At 37.9% G+C, this 17,098-nt stretch overlaps 1 protein-coding gene across 1 annotated transcript in view; it reads left to right on the top strand.

Annotated features, from left to right (window-relative positions):
• The window catches only part of USH2A (usherin), a 393,053-nt gene that overhangs the window by 105,518 nt on the left and 270,437 nt on the right, over window positions 1-17,098 (top strand). The window lies entirely within an intron of this gene.

The raw sequence follows: 17,098 nt of genomic DNA, 5'->3' as shown, positions 1-17,098 counted from the left end.
AGTTTAAATGACTTACAAAATGTACCAATTGTGCTCTGCATTTGTTTTACCATTTATGATTTTCTTCTATATAATTTTCATGGTAAAATCTGAAGTTTTTAATTTATGAGCATAATGTGATTGTTGGTGATGTTGTCGGCTATTTCGATTCTTACATAAAAAGCCTGTGGAAAACGTTATTGGCCATGTGGGATTTGTATTCCCTCACCTTTGGACATAGAGATGTACATGATGGTGAATGTTGCATATTTCACTCATTTCCTAATGATGAATGTAAGATGGATTTTATTTATTCTTTTGGGACAAAAATTTTTTGATGAATTTGCTGTGATAACTAAGGCATGTTTTCTTTGGTATATTTTTGAGGATTCTCAAAGTTACATGAGGATTCCAAAAGTACTTTCTTCCCTGTTCGGAACATTTTTTGCTGCGGTCCTGTTTGTTTTGTCATGGAAAGAAAAAAAGGCTGCCAAACTGTCAAAAGTCTGCTGCTTCTAGGCTGCTGGGTGTTATCTCCACTCTTTTCTGATTAATTAGTTATTTTGGAATGGTGCCTTTTTCATATTGAAGCAGAACAATTATCCAATGTTCTGTGACTCCCATCAATTGCCGATGTCTTCTCTTCTTGGATAAAGCAAAGATATAGACAGTGTGGGGTTTTTTTGGAAAATATCTAGATAAACCTGGTCGTTTGTAGATGTCTGTAAGTGAAATATTACATTGGTGTGCATGAAGTATTAGTTTTAAAAGTACAAGAAGAAATGTCAGAGTTGAAGGTTTAAAAAAATAATTTTAAAAGGTGTATGAAAGGGAAGAGTGTGTATGTATATATATATACATATATAAAGTAATGAGACTGATAGCAGCAAGGAGAAATCCAAAAGGAACCTAGGTAACAGAGAGCAGTCATTAGAAAGCATGCTGATAGTGCAAAGGCCACACCACAGTGTGGCACAACTTACCCTGGTACAGAGCCTTGTTTGTTAAGACAGATAAGGGCTGCAAAAAACACGCAGCATTGTTGACGCCCAAAAGAATGCCAAAGATTTGAAGAGGACTGAGTAGCTGACATCAATTGTCTTCTGGGTCACCACAGGTAATTCTGGCAAGAATATGTGAGCACAGATATCTTGGTACTTGCAAGTATGTGTGTGTGCAAATTCGGTTTGTGTATAAAGCAAAGAAACCATCTTCTTGTCTCTCTATGATCACCCAGTGTATCTGATTTACAAAAAGAAAAGTTGAAGATCACTTCCTTTTTTTTTTTTTTTTTCTTGCTAGGTGCTTACTGAACTGATATACAAATAATAATAAGTGATAATGTGTTAGTTAAATATTGACACCATGTTGACTTGCAAAACCTGTGTCTGTGCAGGAACTGGTAGGAACAGCTGTTGGGCTTCTTTCCTCGTCCAAATTGCTTGATGCTTTTCCTGATATTAGAGTTTCCACCCTTTACTATATATTTAGTAAAAAATCTTTGATGTATTTCTTCTCTTGTCAGTTGTGATAATTTAAACAGCAAAGGAATTGTGAGCTGCAGTTTTTCTCACTGGAGCTGTGGTCAGCCCATCACTGCAGTTTAGTTAAATAGTTTAATCAGACAGATGAAGAATTGTGATTATCACTGAATTTCCCTCTTCTCATCAGAAGTCTCCAAGAGTGTTGGGGAAGAAGGCGTTGTGCTACTGGGATTGTTAACATGCCTGTCTATTTGTCACCAGACAAGCCCAACAGTAATATACCCAAGCACCAATTCAGTCTGGGGTTCGGTTATGCTCCCAAAGCTGAGTCTAAGGCCTTGAATAAGGTTTATTGAGATGGCTGGGCTGATTTGACAAAGTTTGGACAGACAGGTTGGGAGAAGATGTTGAAGTCCCTTTGTATTGGCACCTGATGGCTGATAATGCTGTGTGGATAAATATAATTTGTAATTGCTTTGGATTGTGTTCTTTCTTTTCAACCAGCTATTAGTCTCAGTATCTGGAGATGACGTAGAACCAAAACATGCCAGGCAATTTGTGCAGACACCTGCTGCTGATGACTGACAATCAGGCTAAATCAGCCTGCTTTGGTACCTGAAAATGTGTTATTCAGGTACTTGGCAACTCAATAGAGTTTTTGAGAAATATAAAACTGTTTTTTTCTGAGTAGATCAGCAGTCCTTCTTCCAAAACATGAAGGAGGGAAAATTATAGTAAATCCAGGAGTACTTAGAAAGAAAGACTCTTAAGGGAATAAAAAATATTCTTTAATTGTACTCTGCACTTGTTTTGTTGTTGAGACCCTTTCTTATTTACCCATCTCTGAAGACAAGCAGTTGGCAATTTTGCTTTATAAATGGAATGACTTTAGTGTGTGTGCGCAGCTGTGTACATTTTTGACACAAAAGTATGCCAGCGTGTACATGTCAGTCAGCAGACAGATACTTCTTACTGTGTCTGGGATCTCCTACTGCTAATCCAGAAAAAGATAGTTCGGTTTATTCATTGCTAATAAATGCAGTTGTCCTCACTACCTCCATGTCTGATCTTACATTCCAAGGTGCCAGTGATGGGGGCAGGTGCATTATCTGGGAAATTTTCCAAATTCATCTTTTAAAAAAAAAAAAGTTAGGCAATAAACACTGGCTACACTAAGCAGCACCCTTCTGTCTGTAACAAAGCCTCCAGCTGCATGGGAAGATGTGCTCTGAGTACACATTAGATGAGGAGAAGTCAGGTAAAGAAAAAGATTATTTCTACCAGAACTGTCCATGTGCAACTTCTCAGCTCTTCAAACTGTGAAGAAGTGTTTTAGGCATCTGTAATATAATTTCCTGAAAGATGCAAACTTGATTTTTAATACTTATTTGTATCCCTTGAAGTTCTTAGATACAACAGCATTCTTTGTATCTATCAAAATACCACCAGGCAAAGGAACTGCTAGCGTTCTTGTTTTAGCTAAGGAACTCATCTGTCTCCCATTACTCTGGAGACTGGCATATTTAGGTGTTTATCTTCATATCTTCCCCTTAAGACAGCAAAGTGGTGTCATTCTGTTTTTATGAATGGGGAGCTGACGCTCAGATTTTACTTATTGCAGGAGTTTATACTTAAAAGGCCCACTAGAAATGGCTAGAAGGTTTTACAAATTAGTTATTTTGTGTGGTTTGCTTTATCAGCACAGCTTGTGTGGTGAGACTGCTGGTCTGGAGTCAGAATGCTGCAGGAGCACGGCTGTGGCTCTCTAGTAGTCTAGGGAGGTATTGTCCATTTTGTATAGGGTGCAGACAGGCAAGCTTGGAGTTCGAAGAACTGTAAAAACCTGAGTGTCTGAATATCTTTTAAATTCAAATTATACTTCTATTATCCCTTCAATGACCAAGTCTAATGGCTAGGTCCAAGAAAAGCCTGAAGATGAAGGTAATGATTCCCTGTTAAGCTGGCTTTCACCGCTAACAGGAGTTCTAGGTTAGTTTGTTCTGCAGGCAATAGCATGTTCAACTGCTGAAGTGTGTGTGTGTGAACATCAACAACGAGGCAATGGATATATTTATGATAAGAGTTTTTCCTCAGTTCCCTTTGCTCCTTGGCCAAGGGTCAGGACTTGAGGTACCTGAATATATGAAATAAAAACTGAAGTGTGAATTTTGACTTGTGTAAATGAGCCCTGCTTAGAATTGAGTTCGGTTCTAATATGAGGCACTGTCTTCTTTTCTGAATTCAAAAATATCTCTTGACGGCAGGAAACTTCAATTTTTTGTTTTACAGAGTGTAGGCGTTTCCATTTTTCTTTGAAAACACGAGTCCCTGAGAAAGCATGTGTGCACTTACTGAGTGCATTGGTGGATACTATACCTTCATATATAAATAGTACCTCTGTTTTAACTTTGTAGAAAATCCTGTCAAAAAGCTGTGCAATATTTTTTTTTTCTAGAGCAAATATATTGGATTAAGCTCCTGAAGACAGACAAAGGGTAGTTTAATTTCCAGGTTTTATTAAGTACATAGATACTGAACTACTGAGTTCTTTCAAAAAGGAACTTCTGGGCCTAAGAGCAACTGGTTGAAAAGTGAATGGCTCTGCAATACAGTGACATCTTAGCTAGGAGTTTCAGGACAGCAATTTAGTTTTCTAAAGTACAGCCATGGATTACACAAATAAGTTTTTTAATCTTTCCTCTGACTGATCCATTGCAAGACAGAAAGTCTGTGGCTCAGCTGATGAGATAAGGCCAATTATAGTTAGAATGGATAGAAATTGCAATCAGTTGGACAAACGAATGAGTGAGAAAACTCCTAGGATTCCATTCTATATGGAGATAGTTGGGCTCCGTGAACGTAAACTCATTGCATTTGTAGGGCTATGTAAGAACTACTCACTGTGTAAAGAGTGATTCCCTTGCTACAAAAGAAGGAAATCACAGAGTCCCAAGATGGTCGTGTGGAAGGTTGTATTCCTCCTCATCTCTCAAAATGAGAGTGTTTTTCAAACATAATATTGGACATCCATTGGCAATTCTGTGGCATTTTGGTGGGTTTTGTAAATAATATATGTATTCTTTCTGCGAAATGGAGAAAAACAAATCCTCTAAGCATGATTTATGTGTTGCTTAAAATACAATTTGAGCTTCATGTCAGTAGTTATACATCCATAGGAGAAGGGAAGCCTTTGCTTATTTAGTGATAAAATATTCATTTTTTTCAGATGGATGAAAAATTTTTTGTGACTAAGATATTTTAAAAATAGCTGAATTAGCTATTATTATTTTAATGTAATCCCTCTTGGATGCTACTTGTTTAATAAGAAAGTTATTCATGTAATAGTGATCAAAATGCAGTCCACTCAGAAGAAACTTTTGTGTTTGGCCTTGCTTTGAATCTAAGTTTTTTGAAATAGGATACTATGCTTAAATAGAAGTGGGTCTTGCCTGGAATACGTACTCTTTGGCAACCTCTGCATGATGCAAACTCAGCTCTGTCATAATTAGGAAATAACTGTATGAGGTAAGATGTTCATATATTCAGCATTACAAGCAGAGCTTTTTTACAATGACATTTTTAGTGTTGTGATCTTAAAAAACGTGTATTTTAAAAATATATATATATCTGTTCAACTGTTTTTACTGCCAAATTGTGACTCAGATACACACACATTACTCAGAGTGGTGAATCTTTCCAGTAATGATGTTTCTTAATGAGTTTGCCATGGAACACTGCACAAGCATTGTTCACATTTGTTCTGAACAGAAGTACTGAGAATGGCTGTGGTCATTCAGTGTTTGATCTCCCTGTAGCTCTTCGCAGTGAACTCTCTTTGCAGTAATGTAAAACAAATTCCACTCCATATAATCTTGAGCAAACATTTCATAGTTAGTAGAAGATGCAAATATTTCCATTAACATATGGAGCCAAATAAACAGATGTTGCAAAAGAAGTTTATGGAATGAATTAGGACTGAAGACCAAGAAAATGAATACAATTGGAGGTCTAAAAACAATGTAAGAAGAAAGGCTAAAGAAAATTGAGTTGTTTAGAAAAGTGAAGACTAAAAGGAGATGTGATGATGGTCTTAAAGAAAATAAAAAATCTGTAGTTTAGAAGAGAATGAACTTTTATCTATGTCTACTGTGAGTAAAGGAGCAATGGTCTCATCATAAGCTTAAATGTAGCAAGGTAGGTCATCTTCTCACAAGAAATTTTTTCTAAAAGACAGGTTAGTTAAGGAGTACATTGTTGTGGGGAAAAAAATGAAAGCTCTGACACTGCAGATTTTAAAGAACAGTTGGATGAGCATTTGTCAGGAATAACCTATGTAAAATTGATTCTGCTTTAGAGTAAGTGGATTGATTCGGTGACCTCTAAGAATGTTTTCCAAACATATATCCTATTACAAGCTCAGATTAAGCCAATGAAACTGAGAAATATATTCATTTCACCAAATAACTTAGAAAGACCTGCCTTCCCCTCCATGCAACCCCTGCCCCTGCCCCTCCACTTCTCCCTGCACCCCCAGGAACTTTGCATCAATACAGATCTGAATTCTACAATTTTCTACAACCTGTCTCTAGATAGTTTCCAGCCTTTCTTTTTATGACTACTCATAAGGCTTGAGATGGCTAGAAATTAGTTTTAATCACTAAATCATAGAATAATAGAATAAATTGTGTTGGAAGAGAAGCCATCTGGACCAACCTCCTTCTCATAGTGAGTCCAACTAGCCTGCTTAGGCCTTCATCTAGTTGAGTTTTATCTCCATATATAGTTAAGTATATTTCAAATTCTTACACCAAGCTTCTTAATACTGAGGGAGAAAGGAAGAGAGCACATTTATTTTTCTGACTTGGAGAACACACTTCATATCTCAGGGAATTTTTCATAGTGCCAGTTATTTTTCAGACTTTTATATTAAATCATGCACTAAAGAGCTCTTGGAGTGCTCTTATTTTATTGCATTCATTCTGTCTAGCTTGTTGCCACAGGACTTCTCCCAAGAAAATCTTTTAATTTTTATAACAACTTCTTACATTTTCTCTTCTTGTCATCACAAAAGAATGATTTGAACCTGTGTCTTCATCTTCTGTTAAAGAAAGATAAAGACCTTCTATATCACCGTCAAGTGGCTGGCTTCAGTAAGAAGGGGAACCATCCTTTTTTCTGCCTGAGGACTGTTTGCACAGACATTTTAGGCAGAATTTTGTCCTAGTGCTAAAAATGAATTCACAGTTTCGTCTTGAAAAACACATTTCTTTCTTTCTTTCTTCTGAATCCCAAGAAGCCTAAAGACACAGAGAGTGCGAGAGGAGCTGCATATAAAGAAAAAGGAGTGATCCATCACAACAAAGTGAACTGTGCTACTTTGTGAACAAAACAACTTAAAACATTTTTGAACATGCACAACAGGGACTTAAGCAGCAAATAAGCCAAGCCGATGCTGACCTTGCCAGTGTTACAGGGGTAATATTTTCACTAAGATGAGCTACATTTTTGGGCACAGACATACTTTCTATCAGTATCAAGTATCTGCTTTTTCCATCTTTTTGTTGTAGAAAAGATTTATTGTAGACAATACATGGGAGAAAAAAGAAAAAAAAAAAAGAAGATTCTCCTCTTCTATATGATTTCTGATATTTACCTCTTACAGTTTAACAGATGAACTATGCAGCACAAGCTTTGGCATCCAATCACAATTTTTTTGCATCTTCTTGTCTTTAGTGCCAAATAACATTTTTGCCAGTGTTGTGTGACATTCCGCACTGTATGGTTAAAACCAAATTTTTTAGTAGTCACAACTGTGGAAGTTGTGAAAACAGTAGCTTTCCTATTGTTATACCAAGCTGCCAGTGGAGAAACCATTTCCCAGACTAGGTCATACTTAGATTCAGCTGTTTGCTTGTGTAAAACCAGTTACAGAACTGGGTCTTTTGATAATCACAACTATACCACATGACCTGTACTCTGTAAAACAGCATTTCTTCCTCTTTTATTACAACTCTAGTTGTGCTTCTGTTAATTTTGTGCAAGAATGATTCACTATTTTGAAATGTAGTCTGCATTTTCTCTATAGGTGACAAACTGAAAAATTAGCAGAAGAAAAGGTTTTTGTAAATTTTTTCAAAGCGCATGTGTTTAGTCAAGGGTAATGAAAGTAGATATTCTCTATGGAGTTTGCATTTTTTATAAACTAATCTGAGAGTGTAACCACTTATGTACCAAGCTATTTTATAAAAGATTGATTTCCACAAGTAAAGCATACCTGTATATTTGGTGTTTCTTTTTCTTGCTCATCTCCAAAAAAATGCTGATAGGATTTGATGTAGGAACTCTATATGGGAAACTACACAAAGAATACTCACTGAATTTAATGACAGTGAATGTGGAAAAAAATTTTTTTTTGTTTTAGTATCTAGTCTGGCCTTTATTCACAAAGAATGGAGTTCTCATGTATTTGTTCATCTCACTAAAGAAGCCAAAGGCAGGGGTTATATCCTGTGTTTACAAGGGCAAAGAAGGGGAAGAGAGAGTTCAAGGAGACTTTTTGTTCTCTGTGCCTCTTCTGTGTACAGCAAGGATACTAGGTGCTCTCATATACGTCTCTGAAAATAAACAGTTACGGAAGTGCTGTGTTTTGCTTCAGGCACGACATCTTCTGGGATTCCTTTTGTGCTTGTGTGCTGCTAAGAAAGGGTGCGAGATGGAGGGACTTGTTGGGAGGGAGATTTGGGGAAATAAAAGTTGCTGAAAATAACAAACGTAAAGAAAAAACTAGAAGGTAGAAACTGCATAAATGCATGAAGTTTATTTAATAAAAAAAGACAATAAAATGAGGTAGGGGAAGGTGCCAAGCATCTCTTGGAAGTTTTGCATGTGATAGATCCGTGTACACTGTGTTAAAATGAGGCTCATTTCACTTAACCGTAACTATAATAGTTAAAGTAAGGACTGAAATGATACAGGTCAAAGAAAGAACTTGAAGCAGGTTTGAGGGTAGGAAATGGTAGTTCAATGGATGTTCATGTTTTAGAGTGAATGTATGAATGCGTCTGGGAATTCTCAGACTCAAATACCTGATGGTGCAGAGACAGATGAAGGAAAACTGATTATTTTCAATGCTGTTCATTTAGTAACACAATTGTGGATCTTCCACACCAGTACTTCAGTACTTTGTAAGATTTTTGTAGCATTCTTATATTCTGGTATAATTTAACTTGTAAACCAAACTAGTTTTAGTTAGAGGGATTTGATGAGAAGTAATAGCAAAAAAGGAATATTCCTGTAGGTTTGACTTTAATAAATGTCAAATTTCTGATGTCTTTTATTTCTAAACTCTTATGATTTTAGTTTGTGCTAGAGCCAGAAGGCAGTAACAATGACGCTTAGTCAAGATTTTCATCTAGACTAATCATGCCAAGTTCTCTTCCAGTGTTTTTAGTGGTGCAGTTATACTGCATCTGCTTGGAAAACATTGGCTGGTCCAAGGCAGGATGGCAGGAATTCTAGTATTTTTGATGCTGCTTCTCTAAAGTTCTTCCTTAATTCCAAATGATACATGAATCTTGTAAATTTTTTCCCTCACCCTTTAAAATGCTATTACATTGAAGAAAAACATGTTACTTAACCTTCTTAAGAAAGGTTCCTGTAGTCAATATGGATTCACCAAGGGGAAATCGTGTTTGACCAGCCTGATAGTCTTCTATAATGGTATGACTGGCTGGCTAGACAAAGGGAGAGCAGCGGATGTTGTCTACCTTGACTTCAGCAAGGCTTTTGACACAACATCCTCATAGGTAAGCTCAGGAAATATGGGCTGGATGAGTGCATGGTGAGATGGATTGAGAACTGGCTGAATGGCAGAGCTCAGAGGGTTCTGATCAATGGTGCAGAGTCTGATTGGAGGCCTGTAGTTAGTGAGGCTCTCCAGGGGTCAGTGTTAGGTTCAGTCCTGTTCAACCTGTTCATCAATGACCTGGATGAAGAGACTGAGTGCACGCTCAGCAAGTTTGCAGATGATACCAAACTGGGAGAAAGGGTTGATACACCAGAAGGCTGTGCTGCCATTCTGCGAGAACTGGACAGGCTGGAGGACTGGGCAGAGAAGAACCTGATGAAATTCAACAAGGGCAACTGTAGGGTCCTGCACCTGGGGAGGAATAACCCCAGGTACCAGTACAGGTTAGGGGCAGACATGCTGGAAAGCAGCATTGCGGAGAAGGACTTGGGAGTTCTGGTTGATAACAGGCTGATCATGAGTCAACAGTGTGCCCTTGTGGCCAAGAAAGCCAATGGTACCTGGGGTGCATTAGGAAAAGTATGACCAGCAGGTTGAGAGAGGTTATCCTCCGCCTCTACTCTGCCTTGGTGAGGCTGCATCTGGAGTACCGTGTCCAGTTCTGGGCTCTCCAGTTTAAGGAGGACAAAGAATTACTGAAGAGAGTCCAGTGGGGAGCTACAAAGATGATGAGGAGTCTGAAACATCTTTCTTATGAGGAGAGACTGAGAGAGCTGGATCTATTCAGCCTGGAGAAGAGAAGCTGGGAGGGGATCTCCTCAATGTTTATAAATATCTCAAGGGTGAATGTCAAGAAGATGGGACCAGACTCCTTTCAGTGGTGCCCAACAATAGGATGAGGGGCAACAGGCACAGGCTGAAGCACAGGAGGTTCCATCTGAATATGAGGAGAAACTTCTTTCCTTTGAGGGTGCCAGAGCCCTGGAACAGGCTGCCCAGAGAGGTTGTGGAGTCTTCTTCTCTGGAGACATTCAAAACCCACCTGGACACATTCTTGTGCAATCTACTCTAATTGAACCTGCTTTAGCAGGTGGGTTGGACTAGATGATCTCCAGAGGCCCCTTCCAACCCCAACCATTCTGTGATTCCGTATGTTGTATAGACAAGAGGATCCTAATTTACAAGAGGATACTCAGAGTGACTGTGAAGGGTTGCAGCATAACAAGCTCTTGGATGTATTTTGAGGAGCAGTTTTTGCACAGGCACAGAAAGAGTGTTATCTGTTCCTCCTATTCTTGTATTCTATGGAGAGTTTTCAGCAAGGATGAAGCAAAGAGAGGTTTAGTTCTATATTGGCTGGTGAGATACTTCACATGAAATTAATGCTTTCTGGGCCATGTTTGGCCCTTACTTAGATTATTTCTATAAAGGGTTATTTAGCCTGATGGCTTGAGGGAGGCATTGCATTTGACTAATACTAAGCCTTTAAATTATGCCTGCTTTTAACATACAAATTCCTTCCCATATTGTGTTTTCAGATGGTGAAGATGTAACTACTGAATTATGTATTGACTTAAAATGTATGAAGAGTCATGCATTGATTATGATTGCATTGTGAATTTGATCAGGAAATTTTCATAATAATAATATAAGGAAGCTTTTCACCTTCTAATTGATTTTCAGGGCGATTAAATTAAGACCTTGTCTAAGTACAACTGTCCTTATCAATTACTGGCAGAACAGAGAAATTAAAGGATTAAAAATTTACGTGTGTTAAGATTCAGTATTTAAGGTCTGAAATCAATCAGATCATAGACTGAATAATTCCATTATGACAAAACTATCGCTCAGGATTAGACTGTGGTAATTTGTAGAAAAAAAGGCTGTCTGTATTAGTACATATGGGAAAAATTAAGATTGCAAAATTAAGCACCTAGAATTTAGGAAATGGAGTTAAAATAGGCAGCATGAACTTAATTCAACATTGTTATCTGTATGGGTTATGATGGCATATAATCAATTGATTAAAAACCAGCTTTTCCATAGGTTCTGTGTATGGTACGGACCAGCTGTTGCCTTTTAAAAATCCTTACTGTTCTGTATATGGCTTGAGGTCTATCTTATTATACGTATCTAATTCTTAAGTAATGCAGATTGAATTTTTTCTATGCTATTTTCACTAGAGTATCCAAATACTTTGTAATAATTGATATTCATTTTTAGAACATTAATATTATTAGGTTCATTTTATGAATGGGGATTTTGGGTAAAGAAAAAAGAGGACTGAATGCTGATTTTGAGTGCTCAGTTTTACATAGTTAGGACCTGAGTTTTCAGAGTAGTTTATGTGTTTAAAGTAGAGTTCCCACTGACCTCCGTTCAATTAGGAACACTTAACACTTCCACAGATCTCTGTGGGGTGTTTAAATGCAAGCACTCAAGAAAATGAAGACAGCATAACAAGTGAGTAACTGAAAAGTTTGACTAAAGTGATTTTTGCCTCACATTGTGTAAGAGCTTTGTGGCAGAGGTAGGGACAGATTTCTCTAGAGTGACATTGAACTGCGGTAGCTATGAAACTGTCCACTTTTCATCTTCCCCTTCCTCTTTCATTAAACATTCGTAGAGCACTACATCAAATAAGACAAGCTTCCATGCACAATATCCTTACTTGCTACATGAATTCTGTTTTAGTTGCTGAACATCATAAAATCCTTGAGGCAGATATCTTATGGGAAATGTGTGTTTGTATAATTGTAGACTATATCATTATTCATCCTCTATTTGTGTATGCGTTTATTTTTTGCAGACAATTTTGGTTTTGCATTTCCTAAATTTTGAGGATTTACTTTTACAGACCTAGTGTGGTCTATACTGTTATTCTGTAGAGTAATTAAAAAAAAATCTCAATGTCAGAGGGGAATCCCAGACATATCCATCATACGGAACATTGCTGACTAATACAGATGTCAATGGCTAAAAATCTTTAATATTCATGAAATCTCTTTCTGATCTGAACTGTTAGAGACACTGAGTGCTGCACTAGATGATAATCTGTATGTGAAGAGTAGAGTGCCTGCTTTCCCACTGTATTTGCTGTTTACTAACACAATATATTTTCAACTGGATTTGTAAGGAGAGTTTTTACTAGTGGTTATAGGTTCTCTGGGTTCTCCTGGTTTTCTATTTAATTTCCCTTCCTCCACCCCCATTTCTCCTGCTTTTTCATCCTTTTCTTATTTTGACACTATCCATGATTTGTTTATTGCTCCCTTCCTCTCCCTCTACCTTTTTCCCCCTCCTGGTTTGGCCATTATAATGTCCTTGATTGTCTTCCTTCCATGTTCTTCAGTGTTGTCATCTTTTTCTTCATGCGGCCAGGCACCAAGTGGTAGAAAATGAAGAGGCCAAGGTAAAGACTCTTTGCTTTCCTCTCAGTGTCTATAAATCACAGAATCACAGAATGTTAGGGATTGGAAGGGACGTCAAAAGATCATCTAGTCCAATCCCCCTGCCAGAGCAGGAACACCTAGATGAGGTTACACAGGAAGGCGTCCAGGCGGGTTTTGAATGTCTCCAGAGAAGAAGACTCCACAACCTCCCTGGGCAGCTTGTTCCAGGCTCTGTTACCCTCACTGAGAAGAAGTTTCTTCTCAAATTTAAGTGGAACCTCTTGTGTTCCAGCTTGAATCCATTACCCCTTGTCCTATCATTGGTTGTCACCGAGAAGAGCCTGGCTCCATCCTCGTGACACCCACCCTTTATATATTTATAAACATTAATGAGGTCACCCCTCAGTCTCCTCTTTTCCAAGCTAAAGAGCCCCAGCTCCCTCAGCCTTTCCTCATAAGGGAGATGCTCCACTCCCTTAATCATCTTTGTGGCCCTGCGCTGGACTCTCTCCAGCAGTTCCCTATCCTTCTGGAACTGAGGGGCCCAGAACTGGACACAATATTCCAGATGAGGTCTCACCAGGGCAGAGTAGAGGGGAAGGAGAACCTCTCTCCACCTACTAACCACCCCCCTTCTAATCCACCCCAGGATGCCATTGGCCTTCTTGGCCACAAGGGCACAGTGCTGGCTCATGGTCATCCTGCTGTCCACCAGGACCCCCAGGTCCCTTTTCCCTACACTGCTCTCTAATAGGTCATTCCCCAACCTATACCGGAACCTGGGGTTGTTCCTGCCCAGATGTAAGACTCAACATTTTCCCTTGTTATATTTCATTAAATTTTTCCCCGCCCAACTCTCTAGCCTGTCCAGATCTCGCTGGATGGCAGCACAGCCCTCTGGCGTGTCAGCCACTCCTCCCAGCTTGGTGTCATCAGCAAACTTGCTGATAGTACACTCAATTCCCTCATCCAAGTCATTGATGAATATATTGAACAATACTGGTCCCAGTACCGACCCTTGAGGCACTCCACCAGACTCTGCCCCATTGACTGGGCCTGATGTGGCCCCCAGTGAAAATGAGTTTGATACCTCTGGTCTAGCTCACCATCAGAATTTGGTGGCCAGGACCAATTTCATGAAAGAGCCTTCTTAGCCCCTATGTTTCTAAGATGCGAAGTGTCCATACAAATTTAATTTTTCTTTGAGAATTTTGCCACCATCCTCTAGCTAACCATCCTGCAAAGAGCTGTTTCCTGACATTGATAAACTTATGCTTCCATTTTTACCTCAGGATAACTACACTCTAGCAAATTCATATCTCTGATCCACAGAAAGAAAGAACCAAAACACTTTTGTGTAAAAGAGTGATTTAAATTACTTCAAAGTAATAATGAAAAAGTATTGTGGCATAAAGAAAACATGGTTATAAGAGCTTTTATTTTCTTTTTCTTAAGAGAGAATATTTCAGGAAAGTTCTGTGCAACAATGGTGTCAAGGATGTGGGAGATAAATGTAGCAGTAAGTGCTGCTGCCATTCCGATTTGCAGACCTTGAGGAGGAAGTACCTTTTGCATCTGAGTGTTAGTGACTTGTTTAATAAATGCACTGACTTATAAAGTATGTTGAAGTTGCAGCACTTTGATTTGACTAAAACATTATTAGTTATTTCATGTACGTATAGACTTTCCAAAGATGGCAGTGAGCTTTGTCACAGGATGGGATCATCAGGAAAAAACACATGATGCTTTTGACACTAGAATGACATGCTTTCTCACAAGTTACTTGTTAGTGCATTTCATCAGTAAGTGTGTATTTAAAAAAAAATGAACTAAAGAGTATAACATGTATTTGATCAGATACTGGTTGTATGTAGTTTGCTATTTTGAGTTGTGAAGTGTAACCCCCTTTCTTGTTTTTTGGGCTATACAATGCTGTATTTTACAACTATGAAAACAAATACTTCTGAACCAAATCATTTTTCAAGATACATCCCCAGAATGAGATGGGATTACACATTTCTTTTCCTGCATACATATCTTTTTCCTCAAACTGTTCATACTTTCCATGAAATGCATTGGACTTGGTAGATGATCCCTACAGCAAACATAGATGAACAAAATTGTGACCTTAAATAACAGTGCAGTATAGCAACTGCAAATTCAGAAAGCAACTGTTAGCATAACAATTAGAATGAAAATGCAAAACTGCCAAGTAATGTTGTTCTGGTATAAAGACCATTAAATATGGTGACAGAAAAATCATATACTAAATTATTGGAGGATCCATTGAACTCAGTAGTGAATTGTTGCCTGACAGGTTTTTTTTTGAATTGAAAGGCATTTTAGAGAATGATATACTGTATTGTAGAAAAATATCAAAAAGTAACTATACTCTATCACTGTATATACCCAAAATGAGATTTGATCAAAAGTAGTTAGATCTGTGCTTACTGACTTAAGATCTATAATACCTTAAGATTAATTGGGAGCATAAATGGAGAAGCTGACAACCTGGAACCTTGACTTCTTAAAATTGCTGACCCAATTACTGCTAAGCCCTTTGCTGACATGTTAATATGTCTCTTTAAACTGGTAAATCACCACCATTTCAGTGTATGCTAGAGTTGGTCCATCGGATGAAGAAAGATGTAAGTTTAATTTAAATAATTATTGACCTATTATGACCTTTTCATTTCACTTGTACTGCTCCTCTCAAGGTAAGCAATTATATTTTTATAGTGTTGGATAGTAATCAATGTACAGGAGCTATCCTTATTGATTTAAGTAAGGCCTTTGATCTGGTAATCACCAACTATTGCTATCTAGGCTGGCCTTAAATATATTGGATATTACTATGGTTATTTGGTTTAAAAATATGCAGAATTTCGGATTTTATTATGAAGTTGCAAGCAAAGTAAAAAATGTTGGGAAATCCATAACATTCCACTTCATAAACTTAGCTAGAAATTGGAAGCAGTTTATTTTATACAATACATGACATATTTTAACATAACTATTTTTAGTTGCAGGTTGGCAACTTGTGTGTGTGTGATTTTTTTTTTTTTTTTTTTTTTAAGTGTGTATATCAAGCAGATGGTCCTTTGGGGTCAGGTTTACTTAGTGGGGAAAACCTGGTTTTTTTTTTTTTTTTTAATTCACTACACTTATGGGAGGAAGGTTTACTTCATTGGTAAGGGGTTTTTTAAGTCTGTTTTATACTATGAATTTAGAGTTGCAAACTTCTGTTCTTCCATTTGATGGTGGAAATCCATCTGAAGTTTTTATTTTTTTATAACCAACATCAACACTTTGCACATGGATTTTGTGCAAAATTTTTTAACTGATATTGATATCAATGCATTAGGTAAAAATATAATTGAAATATTGGATCTTTATCATAGTTTCCAAGTGGTAATTTAATATCTTCCAAAGCATAGTCATACTCACAGCTGATTAGTTCTCATCATTTCCTAATTCCTCATGCACCTACTTCTTTTTTACCTCTTCCCTAACATTATTCTCTGGACATGACTTGCCTTCCCCGAACCTCCCACTTTTGTTTTAATGTATGACTTTGGAAAGCCTGGGTAGATGTGTGTTTAAACTGGCTTTAGAAAACTGTGAAATTTGCGTTCATTTTGATCTGCTCCTCTAATGAGTTCCAGAGCCTCTACCCTTCTTGCAGAGGGAGTTCAGTCTTGCTCTGGTGAGCCTTGAAACTACCAGCAGTTGTTCAGCAAGGTCACCAACATAATGAGAGGGGCACTCTTGAGATATCTTGAACCACTTCCAGGGATGGCCATGAAGATTAATACTGGGACCTTACATTTGACCTAGTATTCTATGGAGACTCCGTGTAGTGAGCAGAGCAAGTGGGATGATGTGCTTATGGCAGAGTGTGTAAATAAAGTGATTGCATTCTGGATTTTTTTTTTTTTTTAATGTAGAGTTAAAATATTGCGTCTCATTCTTGCTGTGAGGTCATGAAGGTATGAGCTGTTATGACCAGGTGCATGCCTGAGAAGCAGTGCCGTGATCTCCTTGCTAGCTGGAGGTGGAAGAAGGCAGGTTTTTGTGTGCTGCTGTGTCTGCCAGCTTGTGCTGAAACGACCAGAACTTGGCACTTGGAGCTGTGTTCATGAGCAAGTCGATGATGCAGTAAAACTTCTAATTATGCCCAGCAATGTTCTTTCCAGTCTCCACATTTTGTGATTTCATCACCAGTAAGACCTGTAAAACTGTTATTTTGAAATAATTTTTCTGTTGCTAAGGCATTTTATTCTTTCATATTTGCTCTGTTTTGGGTTTGCAACCCATTCTTTGTTTGTAATTTCAGAATTCTTCTGTCAGCGTTCTATATTTTTATCTTCTTTTATATTGCTAATAGGTTTGATTGTGCAAGCACACAGTACTGTGGTTTGCTAAATCACAGCCTTGTTCAGTGGTGCACTTTCTTTTTTTTCAGTCTGTTGGTCAAAGGCTGAATGAGATGGTAT

The sequence above is a fragment of the Caloenas nicobarica genome, chromosome 3 (assembly GCF_036013445.1).
Source record: "Caloenas nicobarica isolate bCalNic1 chromosome 3, bCalNic1.hap1, whole genome shotgun sequence".
NCBI lineage: Eukaryota > Metazoa > Chordata > Aves > Columbiformes > Columbidae > Caloenas > Caloenas nicobarica.
The sequence above is the reverse complement of the archived record's forward strand: the minus strand, read 5'-3'. Positions and strand labels throughout refer to the sequence as shown.